The sequence below is a fragment of the Sorex araneus genome, chromosome X (assembly GCF_027595985.1).
Source record: "Sorex araneus isolate mSorAra2 chromosome X, mSorAra2.pri, whole genome shotgun sequence".
Taxonomy (NCBI): domain Eukaryota; kingdom Metazoa; phylum Chordata; class Mammalia; order Eulipotyphla; family Soricidae; genus Sorex; species Sorex araneus.
Genome location: NC_073313.1, coordinates 245,850,515 through 245,859,849, shown reverse-complemented (window position 1 = coordinate 245,859,849; position 9,335 = coordinate 245,850,515). Strand labels below are relative to the sequence as shown.

The following is a 9,335-nucleotide window of genomic DNA, read 5'->3' as shown; positions in this document are numbered from 1 at the left end:
TTCCAAGATAAATGCGTGAAGCTAGTATTTCAACCAGTTTCTCTAACCGTTCATCATTGTAATGATGCCTAAACATCCTATGGGTAGGAAACAAAATGGAAGGTTTGTTCCATAGTAATGGTGCCTAAGAAGAGAAAATAGGCCAGGAGTGGGGAAGGTGAGCAGAGAGTAGCACATGAAGAGAATAACAGGAGCTGAAGAGCTTGGGAAAAGGAAAAACCTGACCTATATGGGTACAGGGGGTTCCAGGAGACTAGAATCCTCTCCAAATATCATCAAGGAATTGCAAATATTTGACCCATTAATTGAGAGCAATGATACTTACCTAGCAGGGGAGATACCATGATCAAAAAGGTGGTTTTCTAGAGCAAGGGTTATCCATTGAACTGCAGATGTGCTGACCCCTGCAATTGCCCCAAATGGGTAATCCAGTTGAGTGATTTGTGGTAGTGGGGGACTCTGTGCAATCCACTGGAAAAAATCAGTTAATTGGGAGCAATGAATCAAGAAAAAAAAATCTATTGATTTTATAGTGAGAAAAGGGCTTCCAAGAGGTACTCAGGAAGATCTCCAGGACCACACCCTGCTGTGCTGAGGGGGAGGGGGACTTCATAGCTGCACCAGGAGATGCTCAGGAAATCATGTCGAGCCACATATTGGAATCATATGCATGATATTTAACTCCTATACTTTCTACCTGGACCCAGTAAAAAAAACTTTGGTTGTGTGTATTTATGTCCAAATGGGTTCAGAATTTTCAAAAAATGTTAGAAATGTGTAGAATGTTGAAAGTGGATGCACCAAAGATGAAATAAAAATGATTCTAGGGTTTCAACATTGGGAAACTCGGAAAACAACTATTCTAACTGGTAAAGGAAAAATAGGGCAATAAAGAGGAATATCATTGGGAAGAGGTGGAAAAAATGGATAGGTTTTCATTAGACATTTTAGTCTTGGCATTTTCAAATGTAAATATTCTGAAAATAGCCAGAAAGGCATGAAAGAAAGAGAAATGATGTCAAGTAAGAGAGATATGGTAGCTTTTCAGAGAGATTGTCCAATATAAGAAGAGTAATGGATTTTCCATAGAAGGAAGCTCATTAAGGAAATTCATCCAGCACTTTAAGTCATCATCTAGGGTTCCTTATCTACTTCAGGGCAGAAACAGAAAATTAGAGCATTTAAATATTGCACTAGCGTAATTATGAACAAATTAAAACAGATTAATCCATGTCTTTTAATTACTCTTATTTCATTGATAACATGTTAGTTCATGACATTTTATAGGAAATAATGTATTTTCATTAAAGTCACGTATATACTTTTATAAAAAGGAATAGCGTTCTTTTCAAAAAATGCAAACTTTATTGAAAGAGGCTGTCACTTAATAATTCTAGCGTTGCTAATTTAAACAGTCTGGATTTGGTCTTAATGACTAGACAAATGTCTATCACTGGAAAATTGGACAACTTAAACTTTTAAGTTTGTAAAACTTCAAATTAACTTTCTGAGAACTTTTCTTCACAAGAATGTGGGGACAAAAAGTATGGGGGTCTAGTGTAGAAACATAATCTTTCTCAATGGAAAATAAGCACTATGGCCATTTTTTTCTGACATGTTTAATCACTGAAACTTCATTCATGGAAAAACTGAAAAAGATTAGGCTGTTCATTTCACAAAGGACAAATGTACATATCTGAATGTTCATGGTGTTTAATAAAACATACTCAAATGTGAAGAAAGAAAGAAAAAGCACAGTTCGTGGAAAGGAAGGGTATTCCCCCCGCCCAGAGCACTGTATGACACTTGGCAGCTCATTATCACACTTCACAGAGTCTTGTGTCAGCATGTCAGATTTCTCTAAATTTTGACAGAATTAAAGTTGTGCTGTTTGATATAATTGATATTGTACAGTTAATCAGGCGGTGGCTCCATAGCCGAGGAACATTCTCAAAAGGCTTAATTACTGAACTGTGAAGATTTACTGCCATCTGGAAGTTCCTTCCCAAAGTTCTGTTCCTGAATTTTATGTAGGGTTCACAAAAATAACTTGGTCCATTTAGAAATCATGCCCTCAATTTGAAAATTAAAATTGTTATTTTTGGAATCTCATTTGGCCTAGAGATCATAGAAACCTTAACAAAAATAAAGGAGCAATGGCAAATGAGAAAGAAGGAAATAAATGTGGAAGCTCTGGAAATTATTTTCTTTTTTGTAAGTTTAAGAGTACAGACTCTGGATCCAGCCAGATGGCTAGATTTCAAACACTTGGAATAACTCCCATCACTTATTAACCATGTGACCTCGGACACATTATTTAAACACTGGGCCTCAGTTTCTTTGTCTATAAAATGAGGATACTAATAGTACTTACAGGATTATAGTGAGGATTAGATGTGTTAACACTTAAAAAGTTGTGGGAATTATGTCTGGCATATTTTAAGAGCAATATAAGTGTTTGTTATTGTTATTAAGATTTAAAAACTGCTTGTTCCTTAATATTGCTCTCATTCTTTGAGACAAATGCACCATTTGGAAAGCTTTTTCTGGGCTAGTAAACTTTCTATTACTAAAACATAAAAACTCCATTCTTTTTTAAGCATCCTTTTATTTAGGATTCTCACATATGTATAAAGGGTTGAATCGGATGTCCACTAAATTCCATAAGAACCCTATAGCACTATAATATCAATTAAATTAAGTGCTAAGAACTGGATTGTGTCCTTCCAATTTTTTACACAGAAGTTATAACCCAAATACTAGATTGGCAGGGTGATCATATCTGGAGATGGAGCCTTTGGGAAGTAATTAGTTTAGAAGAGATCATGAAGAGTGAGTGGAACTTTCACAATGAGATTAGTGTCCTTATAAAAAGAGTCTTCTCTCTCACTCTCTCTCTCTCTCTCTCTCTCTCTCCCTCTCTCGCTCTCCCCCCTTCCTCTTGTCTCTATTCATGGACATGGACACCAAGAAGGGCTAACCTTCCTGTGAGACATGAATTTATATTATTATTATTATTATTATTATTATTATTATTATTATTATTTTGCTTTTTGGGTCACACCCAGAGATGCACAGGGGTTACTCCTGGCTTATGCACTCAGGAATTACCCCTGGCGGCGCTCAGGGGACCATATGGGATGCTGAGAATCGAACTTGGGACAGTTGCGTGCAATGCAAATGCCTATCGGCTGTACTATCGCTCCAGCCCCATGATTTATATTCTTAAGCCATCTACTCTATGGTATTTTTTGTTATAGCATGCAAGTTAGTACAATGAGTAAGATAACTGGTAAGAAAATTTAGTTTTAAAAAAAGAAGACTTACCTAAGATAACATTAATTATTTTCTATTCTGATGATATACTATATATGTATATATATTAAAAAGATCAAGTAGAATGTAAATAATAATTCTTATTTTATTACTCAAATAATACTATTTATGGTATGATGATGATGATGATGATGATGATGGTTCTGTACTGGTAATAATTAATAATGGTTTACAGCAAGGAACTAAATATCTACCTGTGTGCAAATCTAAAGAAAATAGAGCAAGATATTTAGGAGGTAAGAATCTATAAAAGAACTGGAGAGACATGATTTACATGCAAAAGGCCTAGATTTGATGCCTGGCATGAACTCCAGAACAGTCAGGAATAACCCCTAAGCACCACTATTTATTGACCACAACACCTGAAGAAGGGAAAGAAACTCCAAAAGTTTATAAACCTGAACCATTCCCAAGAATAAGAAAAGTATTGATTTACACAAAACAAAATTGGCTTCATAAAATCAGGTGCTTTGTCTAAATAAGCAATTTCCTATTTACATTTTATTTTTATTTTTTATGCAACTATATCCTATTATTGCATTTTGGGGGTCTCTTCCATTGGATGAACAGAACACCATTTATTTACCAAAATTTATATTGTTTTCACTGATGGAAATGTATATTGTTTTCACTATCTATATAATGACATTCTTTTATAACTGTAGTACTGTACTGTTGGACTGGAGTGATAGCACAGCGGGTAGGGCATTTGTCTTGCATGCAGCTGACCCAGGTTCTATTCCTCTATCCCTCTAGGAGAGTCCGGCAAGCTACAGAGAGTATCCCAGGCACACAGCACAGCCTGGCAAGCTCCCGTGGCATATTCAACAAGCCAAAAACAATAACAACAAGTCTCACAATGGACATGTTACTGGTGCCCGCTCGAGCAAATCGATGAACAATGGAACGACAGTGCTACAGTGCTCTAGTACTGTACTCCTGTTAAGTACTCCTTTTTTTTTCTTTTTTCTTTTTTCAATTTTTTATTAGTGAATCACCGTGGGGTACAGTTACAAACTTATGAACTTTCGTGTTTGCATTTCAGTCATACAGTGATTGTTTACCCATCCCTCCACCAGTGCCCATTCTCCTCCACCAATGATCCCAGTATCCCTCCCACAACCCCCATCCCAACCCCCACCCTGCCTCTGCAGCAGGGCATTCCCTTTTGTTCTCTCTCCTTTTGGGTGTTGTAGTTTGCAATAGAGGTATTGAGTGGACGTTGTGTTCGGTCTATAGTCTACTTTTGGCACGCATCTTTCAACCCGAATGGGTCCTCCCAACAGCCTTTACTTGGTGTTCCCTTCTCTATCTGAGCTGCCTTTTCCCCCAGCATGTGAGGACAGTTTCCAAGCTGTGGAGCAGACCTCCTGGTCCTTATCTCTATGCACTCCTTTAGATTCTCTCAATTTTACTTGTCTTGTTTTCTGCACCAGACTCTCCCAGATGCAAGGAAATAGCCTGATGCCCCAGGTGCCAGTGAAGTATCTCCCACTTCCTATAACCGAAAGTCTCCATTGTCTGTAAGAACTTGATTCCAGGGAAGCACTCGGTGTCCACACCTCATTAGGTGAAATTTTGACCAAAGACAACAAGAACTGGTCAATCTTTCTCTCCAAAGTAAACAAACCTGGTAAGCATTTCATGTGGCTTCTGAAACACCACTAGAAAGATTTAACAAGAGATAGCCATAGCTATTTTCCTCTTTTTTCTTTCTTTGCTTTCCTTGTTCTTCTCCTCTTTTTTCCTGAACAAAACACATATACCTAAGCCTCTACTCCCCCCATACCCTTACTTTAAGTAGTTTGTAAGTTGTTTATGACGATTTGCCACAGACATTCTATATTTCAACCCAACTTCTACAATCACTATCAGTTTCCCTCCACCACTGTCCCCATTTTCCCAGTCACCCCTCAAGCTTGCCCCTGCAGCAAGCTCACAATAATTTATTTTATATTACTTGCTATAATTTATATTACATGTTATAAATTATAAATTACTTGTTTATATTGCTTGTTATAAAGAGACTAAAATGACTCTTTGCACTTTCAACACACGTACACTGGCATCAGAAGGACCTGATGGTGCAAGCACGGAAAATCAAGTACGAGGTTGTTGGATTGACCAAGATGAGAAGGTATCGAACACATCACGCTGTTTCGACACTGGAGAAGAACTGTTCCTCAGAATGTGACAACAGAAGCGTCGGTGACATCACTGTCCTTGTCAACATGAACTTGACCATGAGCATTGGTTCATTCGAATGCCTAACAACCCGATTCAGACAATTACGCTTGAATAGATGTGGCTCACTACCAGCACTTCCTATCTTCATTGTCTATGCACCAAAATCCAACTATGATGAAGAAGAAATTGAGAAGTTCTACATGGAGCTGGAGAAGTTCTACAAGGAAGACCACACCTTCTACAAGGTCATTGTCAGTGATTTTAATGCCAAGATAGGACCTAGAAGGTCACCCAATGAACTCCACATCGGGACTCATGGCCTAGAATAGAACGAACAGGGTGAGGGACTGTCTGAGTTCATCATGTTGACCAAGACCATCCATGGTAACTCACAGTTCCAGAAGGCCGAATCTGAATGTTGGACATGAGAGTCTCCCTGTGGACACTTTCACAATGAAATTAACCACATCATATTCAATTGAAGGTTTTGCCTGACCAATGTCGTTGTTGTCCCAAAATTTCAAATGGGATCAGACCACCATCTTCTTCGTGCAAAATTCTACTTCACAGAGCGGGGAGAAAGGACTGTAAAGTTTTAGTTTCAGAAGAGAACTCCCAGAATGACCACCAACTGGGAGCTCTTTGGCACTATTGCAGCAACGTGGAACGATATTGTCATTGATAACATGAATACAATTGACTGGTTCATCACCTCCATGACTGTGAAAGGAATGCTGAGAGTGGGAAAGCCACAAACAGATGCCTGTCTTCGGAAACTCTCGAGCACATTTGCCAATGTGGTCTGGTGTGAGCCTCAGGCAATCACAAGCTAATGTCCGAGCTCACAAAACTATGCAGAGAAGAGATAAAGGAAGACCTCAAAGAGAGAAGAGAAGCAGTGTTGACTGATGCGGCAGAAGCCAAAAAATGTATTCGCAATACTCGCCTGTCCTTCGCCAACTACAAGACCAAGATGACTGCCCTCCGATGTCCTGATCAATCTATCACATTGTCCAGAAGGGCAATGGAAAAGGTTATCCATGACTTCTACTCGGATCTCTTTGATAGCCATGTCTACCTGCCCACATACCAAATTCCACAGGATAGATATGTCATTCCTAACATCCTCCCTTCCAAAATCCGACATGCCATTTCATCAGTAAAGACGAGTACAGCACCCGGTACAGACAAGGTCAGACCCGAACACCTGACGAATCTGCTGCCAGTACTCGTCAATGCACTGGCTCAGCTCTTCACACGCTACCTGTCGGAATGCAAGGTCCGTCCCAGTGGAAAACCAGCAGGACCATCCTGTAGTACAAGAAGGGAGACGTCCATGACATTGGCAACTATCACCCAATCTGCCTGTTGTCCATCATCTACAAGTTATTCACTCGAGTCACCCTGAATAGAATTGGCAGAACACTAGATGAAGGACAACCATGCAAGCAAGCTGGGTTCCAAAAAGGATTCGGCACAATCAACCATATCCACACGGTGACCAAGCTCATTGAGGTTTCGCAAGAGTTCAAGATACTGCTCTGTCTAACATTGATTGATTTAAAGGCCTTTGATTCTGTTGAGACTGAGGCAGTCATCAAAGCCCTAGCCAAAGAGGGCATTCAAACTCAGTACATCAAGGTCATCCTTGAACTGTATTACGGATTCACCACTACCATTCTACAAAGAAGTGTTCATGAACGTAAAGAGAGGGGTTTGACAGGGTGACACCATTTCACCGAAACTCTTCAGTGCCACCCTCGAGAATGTCATGCTACCACTGGAACGGGAAGGAATGGGAGTGAAGATAGACTGTTGACAACTACACCACCTCTGCTTTGCTGATGACATCATTCTCATAACACGAAATGTTAGCCAAGCGACACAAATGCTGGCCGACTTTGACCGCAATTGTGGAAAGGTTGGACTGCAGCTAAATTTCACCAAAACAACATTCATAAAAAAATGATCTAGTCCCTGGTGTTCATTTACTCTCAACGGAATGAACATCTCCAAATGCAACAGCTATGTATACCTGGGTCGAGATCTCAACATGAGGAATGACTTGGCACCAGAACTGTGCAGGAGGAAGAGAGCAGCGTGGAACACCTTCAAGAGCGTCGAAGAAGTGGTTAGGCAGACGAAGAACCTCTGACTTTGGGCACGTCTTTTTGACTCTACCGTTCTTCCTGTACTAACATATACCCAGAGTCCTGGGCCCTATGCAAACAGGATGAGAACGCTATCCAAGTATCCCAAAGAGGAATCAAAAGAGCTTTGCTTCCAGTATCACATTCCACCCAAATGAGAGAAGGAATCTAGAGTTCCAACCTCCATTGACGATCAAGAATCAGGGATGCTGTCTCATTTGCCAAGGCGTCAAAAATCAGATGTGCCAGACACTTAATGCGATTCAGAGATGATCACTGGACTAGAGCTGTTACTGACTGGATTCCACAGGACCGCATGGCCGCCCACCTACAAGATGATAAGACTTCTTCACCAAGACCCTGAATAAACAGTTTGAGGCTCTTCATGTTTCTGGAGTGAGCAGATGCCATTGGGCTACACTAGCACATGACAGGGACGAATGGAGATTTTGCTGGTGCCCGCTCAAGCAAATCGACGAATAACAGGATGACAAGTGATACAAGTGATATATTACTTGTTACCATTAAATGGCTGGCAGAATAATCTTTTTTTCTGTTGTATAAAAACTGTGAAAATTGTCATATCTCACTATGGGGACATTAAGTCCTTGTCTGAGGGTTTACTAAGCTGTTGTTGCATGTTAAGCCTTCTGTGTTATGCTTCTGTTAGTCGAGATGGGTTGGCTTCTGTGTTACATTCCCCTCCAATCTGGTGTGCTACTACTGGGATGTCAATGTTGTAGAGTTTGGACATGTTGCTCCAGAAAATCCAGAATATTTTACAGGCAGTTAGCTGAAAGCCTCTACTTTTTTTGTACTATTTGGATTTTTAAAAAAAATCAAGAAAAATGGTATAGGGGCAAGACCTTATCAAATCCTTAAACAGAATTTTGAAACTAGCATACTTCTTGGAAAGAAAGTCACGAGGAATAATCAAACATCTCCCCCTCCCCCCCATGCCAGCCTCCAGCAAAAAAAAAAAAAAAAAAAGTGTTGCTGCCTAAATTACAGACAAACAAATGTATAGGGCTAGAGGGAGTACGTGGATTAAGGGACTTGCCCTGCATGTGGCTGTTTCCACTGAATGAAGCTACTCCAGTTGTGTGCTAGGGTTTCAGTCCTGGTGGTGCTTGGGGAACCATACCCTGCCTTGGATCTCAGTTATCTTTCTGGAGCCAGAGAGCTTCAAGCACAAGGTGGCGGACCCTAGTTCAATCCAGGTATCACATGTCACCTGAGCACCACTTCCTATGGGCCTAGAGACCCAAACACCACCCAGCGTAGCCCAGGTAATTCAGGGCGCTGTGTCCTGGGCCCTTTCGGTCCTCACGATGAAATACTGCCTTGATTAGCTGAGACTCTCCAGGAGGGGCTGTTTGGGAATCCTGAGCACTGTTTAGGAGAAACCCTCTGATAATAATAATAAAATATATATGAGGTCATTCTTGATGCAATTTTCTTGTCCTACATAATCCCAGAACATTCCGTATATATCACTAGCCTTTGGAGTCAAGGATAATTTCCGGTTATTTTTGTATTTCCAGAGTGTAGCATGGTGAGTGGAATATTAATACCAGTTAGTATGTAATAGTTCAGATAGTGAGTAACTTTGTTTCCACACTGAAAGATGAGGTTAATATTTCAACTGTATGGTAGATAAAT

The 9,335-nt window shown here is 40.2% G+C and overlaps 1 non-coding gene across 1 annotated transcript; it reads left to right on the top strand.

The window, feature by feature from the left end:
- The first annotated feature begins 317 nt into the window (after positions 1-317).
- LOC129400278 (U1 spliceosomal RNA) lies at positions 318-474 on the top strand. Its single transcript, XR_008627580.1, has one exon. It is a non-coding gene; the product is annotated as a U1 spliceosomal RNA (small nuclear RNA).
- The last annotated feature ends 8,861 nt before the right edge of the window (positions 475-9,335 follow it).